The sequence below is a fragment of the Nicotiana tomentosiformis genome, chromosome 8 (genome assembly GCF_000390325.3).
Source record: "Nicotiana tomentosiformis chromosome 8, ASM39032v3, whole genome shotgun sequence".
Lineage (NCBI taxonomy): Eukaryota > Viridiplantae > Streptophyta > Magnoliopsida > Solanales > Solanaceae > Nicotiana > Nicotiana tomentosiformis.
Genome location: NC_090819.1, coordinates 89,729,063 through 89,746,168, shown reverse-complemented (window position 1 = coordinate 89,746,168; position 17,106 = coordinate 89,729,063).

Sequence of the window (17,106 nt, the reverse complement as noted above, 5' to 3'; positions counted from 1 at the left end):
CTATTTTGGATCGGCATGTTCGAAGGTTGAGGTCAAAGGATATAACTTCAGTAAAGGTGCAGTGGAGAGGTCAGCCTGTGGAGGAGGCCACCCGGGAGACCGAGTGGGAGATGCGGAGCAGATATCCACGCCTATTCGAGACTCTATGTATGTTTCTAGACCCGTTCTAGGACGAATTGTTGTTTAAAAGGGGGAGGATGTAATGACCCGACCGGTCGTTACGAGAGTCATAGCCCCGTTTCCCCCATTTATACTTCCTTTTGTGCTTTTCAGCTATATCATGTTATACCGGGTTGGTTGGTTCGGGTCCGGAGTAGTTTCGGAGTGGAATGATACACTTAGTTTCTAAAGTAGAAGCTTAAGTTGGAAAAGTCAACCGGATGTTGACCTATAGGTAAACAATCTCGAAATTTAATTATGATGGTTCTATTAGCTTCGTTAGGTGATTTTAGACTTAGGAGCGCGTCCGGAATGTGATTTGGAGGTCCGGAGTGGAATTAGGTTTGAATTGGCGAAAGTTGGAAATTTAGCGATTTCGGTCGGCAGTGGAAAATTTGATATCGGGGTTGGAATGGAATTCCGGAAGTTGGAGTAGGTTCATAGTGTCATTTATGACGTGTGTGCAAAATTTGAGGTTATTCGGACGTGGTTTGGTCGATTTCGGCAACGATTGTTAAAATTGAAAGTTTTAGAAGTTCTTAGGCTTGAATCCGAGGGTAATTTGGTGATTTGATGTTGTTTTGAGTGATTCGAGGCTTCAACTAAGTTTTTATGTTGATATATGACTTATTGATATTTCTGGTTGAGGTCCCTAGGGCCTCGGGTTGATTTCGGGTGATTAACGGAACACGTTTGGATATTGGAGGATTGCTGAAGTTGGAACTCAGCTGTCATAATCGCACCTGCGGATGTCTCATCGCAGGTGCGAGCCCCACAAAAGCGAGCGGGATTCGTAGATGCAAGATTGGAGGAGCTGGGTAGAAGGTGCAGGTGCGATGAAGTTCCCGCACCTGCGAGGCCGCAGAAGCGCACAAGAGGTCGCAGGTGCGGAAAGTGTCAAGGCAGGCTGGGTCCGCAGGTGCGAGGTATTTTCCGCACCTGCGTGGTCGCTAATGCAGAAATGGAGCACAGGTGCGGAGTCTGGGCATTTAAGTGACTTGCGCAGGTGCGATTGTTTGGACCGCAGGTGCGGTGGCATAGAAGAGTGAAATTTTCCGCAGGTGCGAAAAGCCTGGGCAGAAACCATAAATAGAACCCTTCACGAACTTGGTTCATTTCCACCATTTTCAAGTCGGTTTTTGGAGCTTTTGGAGTGATATTTGAAGGGTGATTCAAGGGCTATCAGTGAGGTAAGTTTCTTGAGCCCTAATACTCATATATATGGTGATTTCCCATTGTTTAATCATGTAATTAGTGAAAATGAGGGGTTAGGGCTTGGGATTTTTGGAGAGTAATTTAAGGATTTGAAGGACCAAAGTATGTCGGATTTTGATGAATTTGGTATGGTTAGACTCGTGAGTGAATGGGCTTTCTAGTTTTGTAAATTTTATTGGATTTCGAGATGTGGGCTCGGGGTCCGGGTTTGAGCCAATTTCAGGTTTTGAGTCTAATTTGGTATTTTCTTGTGGAATTCATTTCTTTAGCATAAATTGATGGTATTGTACTGATTGTGAATAGATTCGGAGCATTTGGAGACCGAATCGAGGGGCAAGAGCATTCTGGAGTAGGAGTTCTATGATGTTGAGGTAAGTAACAGTTTTAAATCTGGTCTTGAGGATATGAAACCCGGAGTTTGGTATAATGTGACTATTTGGAGGTGGCACCCATGCTAGGTGATGGGCGTATGGTTGTACACTGTGGGGGATTGGGACTTGGTCCATCCTGGGAGACTGTGAAGTCTAATATCCTTTATTTGTGCTAATGTGCATTCCTATTTTTACTAGAACTTGACTGCCTTTCATGTTAGAAGTCTTGTTTAGGCTATATTCCGTTCATGGTAGTTATACTCAGTCATTGTGATTCTTGTACATGTTTACCTCAGTCTCTGTTATTTGTTTTTCCCTGATGATATACTGTAACACTTTGATTTGTGCTGCTTTCCCTTTCTTTATTGAGAGCTATGAGACTAGAGAGGTTCATGATTGAGTAAGGCCGAAGGCCTGGTTGTGAGGTATTGTTCTATGGCACGTGAGTTGTTTGTGCAGCACGTGAGTTGTCCGTGCGGATCCTTATGTTTATACTATGGAACGTGAGTTGTCCGTGCAGCACGTGAGTTGTCCGTGCAGATCCAGATATGATATTATAGTACGTGAGTTGTCCGTGTAGCACGTGAGTTGTCCGTGCTTATAGAGCTTGGGCTGTAAGAGCCCCTCATGAGTCTGAACACTCCCAGTGAGCGCAGGTACCTATTGAGAGTGTGTATTGAGGGCTGAGAGCCGAGAGTGTGAGGTTGAGATAGGCTGAGTGACTGCTGCCTTGAGAGGCTGTACCTGCTTTATTTATTATTACACTTGGTTGTTATCTGTTGTTGTTGTGAAATTTTTGGAAGATCTATATATGTTTTACATGAACGCGAACTGTTTTGACTTATACCACAGGATTTGAAAGCATGTTCACTCTTTACTAAAAACTTTTAAAAATGAACTGTATTGTATAGCTCGTCACTGCTTCTTAGTTCCCTATTTATTTCTGTTACTTGATGAGTTGGTTGTACTCATGCTATACCCTGCACTTCATGTGCAGATCCAGGTATGTTTGATTACGAAGGTCGTTGAGTCCAGGAGGATCGAGTGCCGGAGACTACGAGGTAGCTGCCAGCGTCCGCAAGGCCGTGTCTCTCCTTCTATATATTTCTTTCTGTCTTGTATTGATACTTAGGCATTGGTTGTATTAGTTTGGTTGTCTAGATGCTCATGACTTAGTGACACCCGGATGTCGGGCTATTTTTTTCGCACTTATGTTTTTTTTTATTTGGGTTTTACCCAGTATTTATGAAAAACTCCGGATATTTTTAAATGTCTTAATTCACTTATGTTAAAAAAATTTGAAAGAATCTTGGAAAGGTCGGCTTACCTAGTACCACGATAGGTGCCATCACGACAGGGTTAGTTTGGGTCGTGACAATATATCATTACAAATCATCCCCGACATAGCCCCCCTGTCTCGCCACATGTGCAAAAATAAAGTAAATGCCCGCCTTGTCTTGCCACACGCGCATAATAATATTTCCACTTTTCCTCGCCACATGCACAAACCCACATATATAGCCCACTTTGTCACGCCGAATGTGCAAATATCAATAATAACAATAGCATAGACAACTCACGTGCAAACACCCCGAAAATCCTCTCAACAATACCACGTGTGCCAAAACCATAAAACAATATAAATACTCGCACCACATGTGCCCGTATGCCACCACATTTCCTTAAAAATAATTTCAATACCACATCCATACATAACCCTCGGCTCAACAACACTGAGTACAACAACAACAATAATAACTCGGGAGTACGGCAAATAAATCAACAAACAAATTAAAAAGCACAATGAAACGAAAGAACGAGCTCACATGAAAGACATATCAAATAATAATGGCTTCAAATAAGAATAACTCAACAATATGAGAGATAGCATAATAATGATTTCAAATAAGAATAACTCAATAATAAGAGAGATAATGTGTAACAACTATATCAAATAAGAATAAATCAATAATAGGATAGATAACATGTAACAATGATTTCAAATAAGAATAACTCAACAATAAGAGAGGCAACATGTAAAGATAATTTCAAGTAAGGATAAATCACAATGGAAGAGATAACATGTAATAAAAGAGACAACAACTCCAATTAAAGCATATAAGAGTATATTTGGCAACAAAGGGTAGAACATGAACCAATCAACTTCAAATACGGCATATAATGGTACATTAAGCAATGGAGGATATAACATTATAAGGCAACTTCATTTTAATATGCATAAGAAACCTAAGAGTCTAAAGTGGTCAAATTTTCACATATACGTTGTGGACACACTCGTCACCTCGTGTACACGTCTTTCATGTAGTTCAAATAATGCAAACAATCCAATTCCTACGGGGTAGTTTTTCCACATAATGTTAAGCAAGATACTTACCCCAAAATCCCTCAATTAATACTCTAAAATAGCTTTTCCTTTACAATTCACCTCCGCGCAGCTCAAATCTAGCCAAAATCGACTTAATAACATCAAATAATGCAAGAGAAATTAATTCCAATAAATAAAGCTATGATCTTTACACAATTTCTCAAAAGTCAACCCCGGGCTCGCCCGGTCAAAACCCGGGTCCAAGGGCAGATTCCGATAACCCATAACCCCACGATTCTATATATGTATTTTGTTTCAAAATCCGAGTCCAATTCGACTCTCAAATCTCAAAATATCATTTTTCAAAACATAGACAGTTTCTCAAAATTCCACTATGATTCTCATAATTTTGATGTTAAATCTCATATATTATCATGTGAAATAATTGAAAATTTATCAAAATCACTTACCCAATGATTGTAGATAAACATCCCCTCTCCAAATCGCCTTCTACCGAATCTAGGGTTCAAAATATGAAAGAATGAGCTAAAATCCTGAAATTCTAACTCTTAACCTAGCTGCAGATGTCGCATTTGCGACCAAAGGATCGCAATTGCGGATGTTCGGATTTGCGACCAAAAGTTTGCAATTGCGACCATATGTTTGCAATTGCAACAAAAAGTTCGCAATTGTGAAGTACCAGCACGACAATCCCAAACTTCATCGAAATGATCCGAAACTACCCCGAAACTCATCCGGAACCTCCCGAACACAAACTATATAAGAATTTCAATCATTAAACACGCTACGGACCTGATCAAGCACTCAAAATACTAAAAAGAGGTCGTCTTGACTTTATATTGACCATGGTCAAACTCAAAATTTCGTAACTTAACTAGTCTCTCAACCAATGATCCAAAATACACCCAAGCCCCTCGGTACCCCGTCAAATCATACCTACAAATCCCAAAACATAAGACGAACCTACTCGAGACCTCAAATCCCGAAAAATATCATCAAAACCACGAATCGCACCTCAATTCAAGCTTAATGAACTATGAATTTTCAACATCTACAACTCGCGCCGAATCATATCAAATCAACCCGGAATGATGTCAAATTTTGCATGCAAGTCCAAAATGACACAACAGAGCTATTCCAGCTCCCGAAATCACAATCCGAACCCGATATCAACAAAGTCAACTCCCGGTCAAATCTCTCAACCTTCCAAACTTTCAACTTTCCATCTTTCACCAAAATGCAACAAATCAACCTACGGACCTCCAAATCCAAATCCTGCATAAGCCTAAGTCCAAAATCACCATACGAAGCTATTGGAATTATCAAAACACCATTCTGGAGTCATCTACACAAAAAGTCAAACTCCGGTCAATTCTTGCCACTTAAGCTTCTAAAACAAGAACCATTCTTCCAAATTAACCCCGGATCATCCAAAAACCAAATTCGGCCACACACGCAAGTCATAATACACATTTTAAAGCTACTCAAGATCTTAATCTACCAAACGAAATGCTAATTCCCAAAATGACTAATCAGATCGTTATACTTTACCTCCTCAAGCACTTAAGTCGCTAGAAGAGTAAGGTGAGAGTTGGGGTAGCTTTTGAGTGGAACCGTAGAAAAGCCAAAAAGGTGCACGTATGTTTGAAAGATCATTAGCCGGGCAACCTAAATATGAAGAGTGTTGAAATAAAAAAGTGAAAAAAAATAAAGAAAAATAAAAAGAATACAAAAAAAGTAGAGAAATGGAAAACAGAAAATACACCTCCTATTCTTTTTAATCAGGCTTAGTGAGTGTATAGATGTGCTTTAAGGAGAAGGGCCAAGTTGTATATAATTTTGTGGCATTGCTTGAATTTGTCATGTAGAGTGTGTATTTAAAAGTTAAGTGTAGTGTATTAAAGTGCTAAGGAGGATTAGTCACTATACCTAAAATATAGCCTACCCGTTCCTTAGCCTACATTACAATACATAAAGACCTAATTAGTTTTAGATTGTGCGAGCTTAGATTAGTGGAGAGATACATTACGGGCAAGCCTATGGTACAATCACGGAATACACATGAATTTCTTTGTGAGAGTGAGTAGTTCTTTGTTGATCTATATGATGTCCTTAAATTATATTCGAATGCATATTTGAATGTGTGGACGAAATACCCTTTTATTCTTTAGTGAGGCACATGATTTCATGATGGATATGTGACATTATTAAACATCTCTTGATGGGTGAGTGCACGAGTCAAGAGTGCTTATTGACAACAAGTCGGTATTTGAGGTTGGGTGGTTATGGGCAGGTTGTTGAGTGTATTAAACTGGTCACCAACATTCAGGCATGTGAAAGTTGAGAAAGGTAGGAATGTGTATGCAAGGGCTTAATTGTTGGTATTAACCATAGTCATAGGTGTAGTGTGTTTAATTGCCAAATGTTCCTCTATTGTATGATGATTGATGTCTTGCATGCATTGTTTGGTTAGCAAGGTTTTAGGTTGCTCGAGGACGAGTAAGAGCTTAAGTGTGGGGTGGTGATGTTAGGATAAAAATTCATATTTTTGCATGTAATTTACCTTGCATCATGTCTCGATCTTGTTAACTTTGGTGTGAATATTTGTGACTCGAGCGTCATAATGGAGGAAGAATGACTTTGGTGCTCAAGTTCGCGCCAGGCACCAACCAAAACGCCAAGGGCAGCAGAGTACAAAAGTGGAAAACATTTGGTGTCCAGGTTTGCGTCAGGCGCAAAGTGGGACGCCCAAGGGCAGATTTCGTCCTAATTCGGCTAGGACTTGGTAGTTTCGACCCTACACGCCCCAACATGTATAAAAGGGGTTCTAAACCTATTTTATTTTTAGAGGGAGACATTATTGGAGAGGCAAGAAGGTTACGGAAACACTTGGAAGCAACGAATCACAAGGGTTTTCTCTTTCGTTCTTTCTTAATCCGTATTTTAATGCTTTTAATTATTATCATGATTGTTAGTATGGTTATGAGTAGCTAAATTTTCTTATATGGGTTTGATGGAGCCTCTTGGAGGATGAATCTTAATTACGTTTAATATAATCTAGCCTTTGAATTTTTCTACTTGTTTAACTACGTGCTTATTTTAGTTGATTAAATGGCGATTAATTGACTGTGCCTATTTAGAGTGTATTGCTTGAGAAAGAGTGCATATTTAGGTTGTTGTCGAACAACATCACTCCCAAGGTATATGAGATATCAATATAGCGGGTTTAAAGGTGGGATTAGAGATAACGAAATCTTAGTGTGATCTTAGTGAGCAGTGAACGAGTGTCAGCTAGCGTAGTTCGAGAGAACATGTCTAGTAAATTGTGGTAGTTTCTCGAGAGAGAATTACGATACCGGAAGTGCTCACGATCAATAGTGAATACTTAGGCGGTATTATAGGAGATGTAGCGGGAATGATTACGATAATTGGGAAAATCATAACTCTATCCCTCCTTAATCTTGTCCCCAAAACCTTAGTATCTTTAGTTGTTAATTTGCTATTTTAATTTACTAGTTAATTAGTAAGAAAACAGAATCTTAATATTTATAACTTAGGAATTGTTCGAGTTTGTCTTTTTAGTGATACTTAACAGTTACAGCAAACGCTTTGCTCTCTGTGGGATTTGACTACGGACTTATAGACGGGATTATATTTACAGCGGCCGCTTATCCTTTTTAGGACTAGAGTTGAATGTGATCACCAATCAAAATAAATAATAAATTTAAAAATTCGAATTCAAAATCAAAGTTTTGAAGCTTTTGATAGCTTTCAATGGCTGGCGTGGCAATGGAAAACGATTGGTTCGATGGTGATAAGCGATGACAGCAAATCTATTATTGAATTTCTGAAGAAAAAAAGAAAAAGGTGATGAAAAAAGAGAAGAGAATCATAGAGATCAAAAAAAAAAAAAAAAGAAGTCGGGCAGAAACAAGAAAATCGAGAGAGAAGGAGAGAGATTTGTGGAAGCGGTAGATTTGTGAAATTTGATTTCCACATTAAAAGGCTACAATCAGGGATACTCATTTAAAACTTGTTTGTATATAACTAGTAAAGTGTATATCAACATGTAATTAAGTTAAAACCTAAACAACGAGGGTAAATAAGTATCTAATATAGTATATATAGGTAAAAATTTCTACTAATATTACACGAAGTCGCGAGAGAAAGAGAGCTTTGAAAGAATGGGCATTTGCTCCTTTGCTCCAAGATATATCCACTTTTAATTTATGGATGTTGCTTGAAATATAATCAGTGTTTGTAAAATAATTTCAAATTGGTCATAATTCTTAAAAGTGGTCGGCACTCGCCTTCTCATCTTTTTTGTTTCTTATGTTATTGTTATCTTTTTCATTTTATTTATTCTTCTCTTTTGCACGGAAGAAATAAAGGGATAGCAAAAATACATAGTATACAAAAAAAATTCTAAAATTTTAATTTTAAACTACAAATACCATAATTGAAAAGTTTCGTTAAATTGTAAGATATAACATAAAAATAAAATAGCGCGCGCACATATATATATAATTATTCAACACAAACATCTTCGAAACTCTTTACCCTACAAGCTTAAATACATATTCTTTTCTACACATGAAAACAAATGCAAATTCAATTAAAACTTCATTCCTGAAGTTTAGACAATTTTTATTTGAAGTTCAAACAAAATTTCTAAAAGCTATTCAAACACCAGAACCTTGTCCCGTGTCCTGGAGTTCCATTTGCGATAGTTCAACTTTTATTAAGTTTCAAACTTTAAGACACCATCCTAGTTTTATTTGAGGCAGTTCAAACTCCATGATTTTTTTTTTTGAAGTTTGTGTAGCTATTTTTCAACTATTTCGCTATAATAATTATAATATATGAATATTTTGCAACTACTTTGTAAATGCTAAGCGATATCTAACATTTCCCCTAAAAGTCTCTTGTCACGACCCTAAAATTCCCTCTTTAGGTTCGTGATGGTACCTAGTCCCTAGGATCGTGATAGCACCTAGTTCCTATGACTAGGTAACATCAGACAATATATAACAATTTAATATTAAATAAAACTGTGAATAATGATTCAAAACACAGTCAATATCACAGTATAACTTTCACAAATCCCAAAACCTAGTAATATTGAGTCATAAGCCCGACGGAGAGTAAAAAGGATATTACAAAAATACAATGTTGTTCCGGATTATACTTGAACAAAAACCAACACGATCCGAAGTACCTGGATTTGTACAAAAATATGCAGAAGCATAGCATGAGTACACCAAAGTGGTATCTAGTAAGTATCAAGACTAACCTCGGTGGAGTAGTGATGAGGTAAGTCGAGACACTTACTAGACACAAAAATCTGTGCAAGAAATTAATATAAAGCTAACAATAGAAAGAACATCAATGTAAGGCTAACAACGGAAAGATTATTAATATAAAATCAATAATGGAATAATAGGAACACAAATGGAAATAAGAAGTAAACGGGTAATAAAGAAGCAACATAATCAGAACACAAATTAAGTATGAATGAAACCAATTAAGAAAACAAATGGCAATTCAAGTAATCAAATCATTCCCAACGCATGACATACAATAAGTGTTGGCCTGAGTAGCATTGGTTTTGATGGTTAACAAAGAAACACATGCATGAACCAGGTCCATGGACAATGTACACAAGTTACAGTCAGAATTAAGCAAAAGGCATGGACGTATAAGGGATAAGTACTAGTGGTTATTTCTGATAGTCCATGAATGAAAAGGTTGCATATTTGATAAGGAACCAGACTCCTTACTTGAAGAGAACTCTATCCAATATAAGGAAAAAATTAGGAGCTGAAGTTGACTAGAACTCTTCCACCAAGGAATAGTAAAGCATTAGAACTCTAGTTAATCCTTATTCTACTAACTTTATAAATATCAGTTGTGTTCTCTTTTACATGTGACACACATATACTGAAGTTCAGCAGAATTGAGAGCAAAATAAGGCATTTTGTGAGCAATTCCTATGAGATTTAAGAGTGTGATCCTGATGCTACATGAACCAGATTGAAGAACCAATTCCATAAAGAGTTTTATGTGTCTTTCTTTATTTCTAGTTCAAAGTGTAGTAGGCGTTTTGAGATGTACCTTTCAACTTTCTTAGAAGCAAATTGTACTAGCTACCTGAGTTGTATTATTCAAGTTAGAGTTAACTTGAAGTAGTCGCAACAACCTGCGATGTGTTGCTACAAGGGTTTGAGTTAATCTTTAGGTTTGCTAGAGTTTGTAAATTTTATTGTTGGCTCAGAGTTGTAGTAAAGTATTTGGGGAAAATCCTACTGGTTAGTAGGTTGTGATTTTTTTACTTTTTGAGCCGAGTATTTTTCACGTAAAAATTCTTGTGTTCTTTACTTTTTGCATTATTTATTCTGCAATTGTAGAGTAAGGAACACATAGAAGAACCAGGTCCTTTGATAATCTAGTGCATTCAAAAATTGGACACATCACAAATTACCCATCTCTTGTGTGGTATTGAAGTATAAAATATCAATTGGTATTAGAGCAGATTATCCTTGAAGAGGCTAAGACCTTAGAAAAAGATCAAGATGAGTGCACTATCTCGAAACTATAAAGAGCAATCCACCACTAGGCCACCACTATACAATGGTCACTCTCACTTGGCGATGACTGATGGATGCTTCAAATGTGGTAAACAAGACCACGTGATCAAGAACTGTCATATGTGGGAAGTTGAGTGAAAAAAGGTGAGATCTGAAAGAAAAAATCGGAAGAAGGAACATGTTCATGACAAGAAGAACTACAACAAATGGCCATCCAAATCAATGGTTGCAACTTGAAAAAATAGTTCAGACGAGCTCTTATGGCCATTGGAGAATCTATAGATGAACTTGATGAAGAATATGAGATAAGTTTTCTGGACCTTAAGAAAAAAATTAAATTCCTTTCTAAAGATAGACTATCAGAATTGTTGCTAACTTTAATTAATGAATCAAAGAATATAAGTTCTGGAAAAAAAAATAGTTGTCAAAAGAGTGTAACTTTTTAAAAGTAGAATGCAGAAACCTAGAAATTAGGGCTTGTGAAACTGAAAAATAAAATACTTCTTTGAAGAACCAGGTTCACGCACTTGACATAGTTGTATTAGAACTTAGATATGAAAATCTGAAATTGAAGTTAGGAACAGGTAAAGAAATAGCTAGTGTCACACAACTCACACTAGAAGAAGATTTTGGAAAGGTAAAAGATGAGCTATACAAAAGGGATGAACAAGTAAGTTTCTTGAAGGAGGACCTGAATAAGGTTAGGCTAGAGCTAGACAGAACTTGTAAATAGAACAGGTCCTCTGATGCACTTTCATGGCTACAAGAACACCATAGTAGCAACCTAAAAGGACTTGGCTTTGGGAACTCTGCACCTAAATGGGATTCCAAAAGTAAGTACCTCACATTTTCTGAGAATATGATTTGCACACACTATGGTAACACTGGACACTATAAGAGTAAATGTGTAGCAAAAGAAAAAGCAAACCTAAGGAACAAAATTTTTGTTCTAGGGAAGAATAGGTTACCAAGTTGGGCTAAAAAGAATCTGATTTATCCTTTTGCCTATAGAAAGGGACCCAATTTGGGTTCCTAAAACTAACCCATGATTTGTTTTTGCAGGTCCAAGTAAATGAGAGTACCCAAATATGGTACATGGATAGTGACTGCTCAAAACACATGACAGAAAGCAAGAACCAGTTCCTTTCACTTGAGGACCTTAAAGGAGGTAATATCTCCTTTGGAAATGGAAAGGAAGGTGAGATCATTGGGGTTGGAAAGGTAGGTAAATCTGACTCTGACTCTATTGAGAACGTCTACTTGATAGATGGCCTAAAATGCAGCTTAATAAGTGTATCACAACTGTGTGATGTAGGAAATATGGTAGCTTTAACCTCTACAAAATGCTGGGTGATAAATCTTACCACTAACAAAATAGTTTTGCAGGGAAAGAGAGTGAACAATATATATGTGGTGGATCTATCCAAACTTTCAGATAATGGAATCACTTTCTTAAGTGTATTGGACAATGATCCCCTCATGTGGCATAAGAGACTTGGATATGCATGTCTGAGTCAAATCAACAAACTAATCTCCAAGGACTTAGTGATAGGACTATCTAACATTTAGTTCAAGGAAGATAAAGTTTGTCAAGCTTGTGCAAGGAGGAAGCAGGTAAGATCCTCTTTTAAAAGTAAAAAAATGATGAGTACTACCAGGACGATAGAGCTGGTCCATATGGATCTGTGTGGACCAATTAGGATAATGAGCAGAGGTGGTAAGAGATATGTTATGGTGCTTATTAATAATTACTCTAGATTTACTTGGACACTATTTTTAACATCTAAAGATGAAGCATTTGACATGTTCACTTTATTTATTAGAAAAAATCATAAAAACTAGGTAATCAACTGGCATCAATTAGGTCTGATCATGATAATGCATTTGAGAATGCTAAATTTTCTGAATTTTGTGACGAGCATGGCATAGATTATAATTTTTCTGCTCTTAGAACTAAACGTGTCACGACCCTAATTTTTCTTCGTAGGATGTCGTGATGGAACCTAGTCTCTACGACTAGGTAAGCCTAACAATAATAAAAACTGAACAGATATGAATTAACAAATTACGGAAAATAACCGAATAATAAATGAAAACCTTCCAAAAACTGAGTCTCACGCTACACACCCCAAAACCGGTGGAATCGAGTCATATGCTCTACAGAGTATAACAAGAGCAACTACCACATCACTGTCTGAAAGTAAATATAACAGTAAATGAGGATAAAGGAAGGTGACTCTAAGGCCTACGGACGCCGAGCATGCATATCTTGAAGTTTTCGATAAAACAACTAGCAAGAATCTCTATCTACCGGCACGGGCAGACGTACCTGAATCTGCACAAAAGATGTGCAGAATCATAGTATGAGTACACCACAATGGTACCCAGTAAGTATCAAGTCTAACCTCAGTAGAGTAGTGACGAGGCCAGGTCAAGACAACTACTAGGATATGAAATAGACAGTATAAAATGAAATACAGATATGAAATGGAGAGTAAGAAAGCAACTAAATATGGAACAAGATGATAGCATGATCTAATACCGGAAAATCAATAATAGAATAGCATAAAAGAAGCAACTAAAGGACTACAATGATCATGTACGGACAACAACTGATAGAATAATAAGGAATGTAACAATAGATATATTTCCCACCAAAAACACTTTGCAATGTAAAATAACAACAAGAATCACATCGAGGTACTGCCTCGTGTATAATGAAATCAAAACCGAGGTACCGCCTCATATAATCAAGAATCATAATCGAGGTACTGCCTCGTATTCCCTTTCTAAATTTTAAATCAAAATCCTTCCTTATGCCGCCAAGTGAGCCTTGCATTTGAAAATAGGTTTTGAAAACAGTTTTCCTCGAAATAGCTACACGTACTTTAGCCCACCTTATGACGCTGTGTGACTTCACGTAGTTCCCCTACAAGCAATCACGCACATAAGTCCCACCTTATACCGCCGCGTGCACATCAACCCAAGCCTTATACTGTCGCATGCGCATCAATATCACATCACAATAACAACTCGCACCAAAAGTTCCCACATATCACAACTTGCCAACAAAAACAATATCAATATTTCCACAACAATAGCCCATGGCTTCAACACAACGAATACGAGAATATCAACAACAATAATGGATGAAAAATGCTCAATAGGATAGATGTTTCAACAATAACCAACATCGCCTCAACGTATTAACAACTTCCACAACCTCAACATCAAATAACTCAACAATGAGAAAACAACGTGTAACCATGATATTAGATAAGACTAACTCACAATAAAGGAAATATTCTTCAACAATGAGTATCAAATAACGGAAGTCAACAATTAAAGGGGCAACATGAACAATTAATTCAACAATGATAATTAACAATGAAGAGATAACATATGACAATAAAGAGGACAACAAGTTCAACTAAAGCATGGTAGAAATTTAACAAGTAGGATGTAGAACAATCACTAAACAAGTCAACTAAGGCATTTAAGGATAGTCTAACACAATTAAGGATGATTTAACTACGAGAGTTTAGAACATAATATGGCATTTCAATTAAAGAATGGAAATAGTCTAAGTATCCTAAACCGGTCAAATACTACGTACAACCCGTGTACCCACTCGCCACCTTGCATACACGAACTTAGAACAATTGACTCAAACAATACCAATCCTAAGGGGTAGTTCCCCCACACGAAGTTAGGCAAGACACTTACCTCAGCTAGGCCAATTCAACACTCGAAAATAGCTTTTCCCTTAAAATTCACCTCCACACGGCTCAAATCTAACCAAAATCGACTCAATATCATCAAAAAATGCTAGGGAATTCAATTGCAATAGATAAAGTTAAGATTTTTATGTTCTTTCCAAAAAGTCAACCCAGGGCTCGCCTGGTCAAAACAAGGGTCCAATAGTAGATTTCGTCTACCCATAACCCCACGAGTTCCAATATGTGATTAGTTTCAAAATCTGAGACCAAATCGACTCTCAAACTCAATTTTCTTATTTCTCAAAAACTTGACAAAGTTTCATAAATGTCTACTTTGATTAACGTGATTTTGATGTTAAAATCTAAGATATGTTGATGAAATATGATTAGAAATAGATTAGAATTACTTACCCAAGGTTTCTAGGTGAAAATTCCCTCTCCAAATCACCCCTTACCGAGTCTAGGGTTCAAAAATGAGAGAACGAACTCAAAATTTCCGTTTCTCAGCTATTTGATCAGTCGCAGATATTGCAAATGCGACCCGGGGTTCGCAATTGCGAACCCTATAAATGAGAAGAATCTCTCGCAAATGCGAAGACCCTCCCATCTCTGCTATCATCACAATTGCGAACCCTGGACCTTCGCAATTGCGACCAAAGCGATCGCAAATGCGAACTAGCTCATTCCCAGCATACTTCGCAAATGCGAACCCATAGAACTTGGCTAATGTAATGACCCGGCCAGTCATTTTGAGTGTTGTAGCCCCGTTCCCCCATTTACTACTTATTTTGTTCTCAATTGGCATTATGTGACTTGCCAGGGTAGTTGGTTCGGTTCCGGGGATGTTTCATATTGAGTTGAGACACTTAGTCTCAAGGGTGGAAGCTTAAGTTGAAAAGGTTTACCGGATGTGGACTTATGTGTAAATGGCTCCGAAATGGAGTTTTGATGGTTCCGATAGCTCTGTTGGGTTTCGGACTTAGGAGTGTGTCCGGATAGTGATTTGGAGGTTCGTAGTTGATTTAGGCTTGTAACGGAATTGATTCCTTTAACTCGTGTTGACTTTTTGACTTTTGATTAAGAAGTTAGTATTTTCATATGGAATTGATTCCTTTAGCTCGTGTTGATTGTATCGAATTGTTTGTGGCTAGATTCGAAGCATTTGGATGCCGATTCGCGAGGCAAGGGCTTGTTGGAGTAGAGTTTTATACGGTTTAAGTTAAGTAACACTTCTAAACTTGATTCTGAGGGTATGAAACCCCGAATTACGTGTTATGTGATTGGTATTGAGATGACGCGCATGCTAGGTGACGGGCGTGTGGACGTGCGCCGTAGTAATTGTGATTTAGTCAATTTCATGGAACTATGTAGCTATCGTATCTTAACATTATTACTGCACTCTAAGTCTTAGAGTACTTGAGCTATGATTCATGCTAGAAAACATGTTTAGGCTATATGCTGGTACTATTGAGACCCACAGTGGTCGTTCTTTGTTGTTGAGTTATTTGCTTAATTGATATTATGTACTCAGTCGCATTCATCATTGCATATCATATCTCAGTCTCCGTTACCGTATATTGTTACTTCTTATTTCATTAATTTAGGCTGCTTAGCATGAGTGTTGTAAGCCCAAGAAACTGGAGAGATTAATGATTGAGTGAGGCCGAGGGCCTATTTGTGAGTGACATTTATGTAATCGAGCTGCACGCCGTAACAGACTTTATTGATTCGTGCCGCGCATGGGCTGGATCTTCCCCTCCAGAGTCTGCACACCCACAGTGAGCACAGTTGCTATTGATTCATTTGCATTGGGTTGGATCTGCCATGGATTTTATTTGCATTGGGCTGGATCTACCCTGGATTTATTTACATTTCGGCTGGATCTGCCTCTTACAATGCTAAGTGATTGATTGTGATGAGTGAGTGATAAGTGGGGATTTTGACTACTTATTAGCAATTTTTAGCTCTCATTTTAGTCCAAAAGTATTTAATTGTATTTCTGAAAACTAATGAAATATGCTTAATTGCAGGAGTATTGAAAAATGAGCTACTAAGATGAAATCCAACTCAAAAAGGAGTGATTTGAACTCAAGGACAAAAATCAGTCACAGAAGCTCAAGTGCGGACCGCAGATGGAAATTTAACAGAGTCCAAGTGCAAAGTGCGAACCACACAATTATTGTGCGGCTGCAGAAGCTATGCAAGAGCTAAAGTTCAGAGAGTATAATTTCAATCTCAAAGATAAATGCAGACCGCACAATAATTATGCGGCCGCAGAAATCAGCTACGTGGCTGCACTCAGAAATGTGCGGTCCGCAGAATAGCCATGTGCGGCCGCACCAAGAATTATGCGGACCGCAGAATATGAGAGATGCGGACGCAATCCAGAATTGTACGGCCGCAATCCAGAATTGCACATGAAATTGTGCGGTCACAGAACCTCCAAAAGGGTATCTTTGTCCGAAAATTCCAGCTTTGTATAAATAGACTAGTTTCACGAAATTAGGTCAAGTTTGGAATATTGAAAGTCCTGTAGCCGTTTTTACTTGCCTCTTGAGGTATCTTTAGCTTACTTTGGTGATTTAACATTGTATTTTTATCTTTTAATCTTGCAATATGAGTTTTATCATTTTTTCTTATTTATTTTCTTCTATAACCATTATGAGTAGCTAGATTTCTAACTAGGGTTGTGACCCAACGCTAGTGTG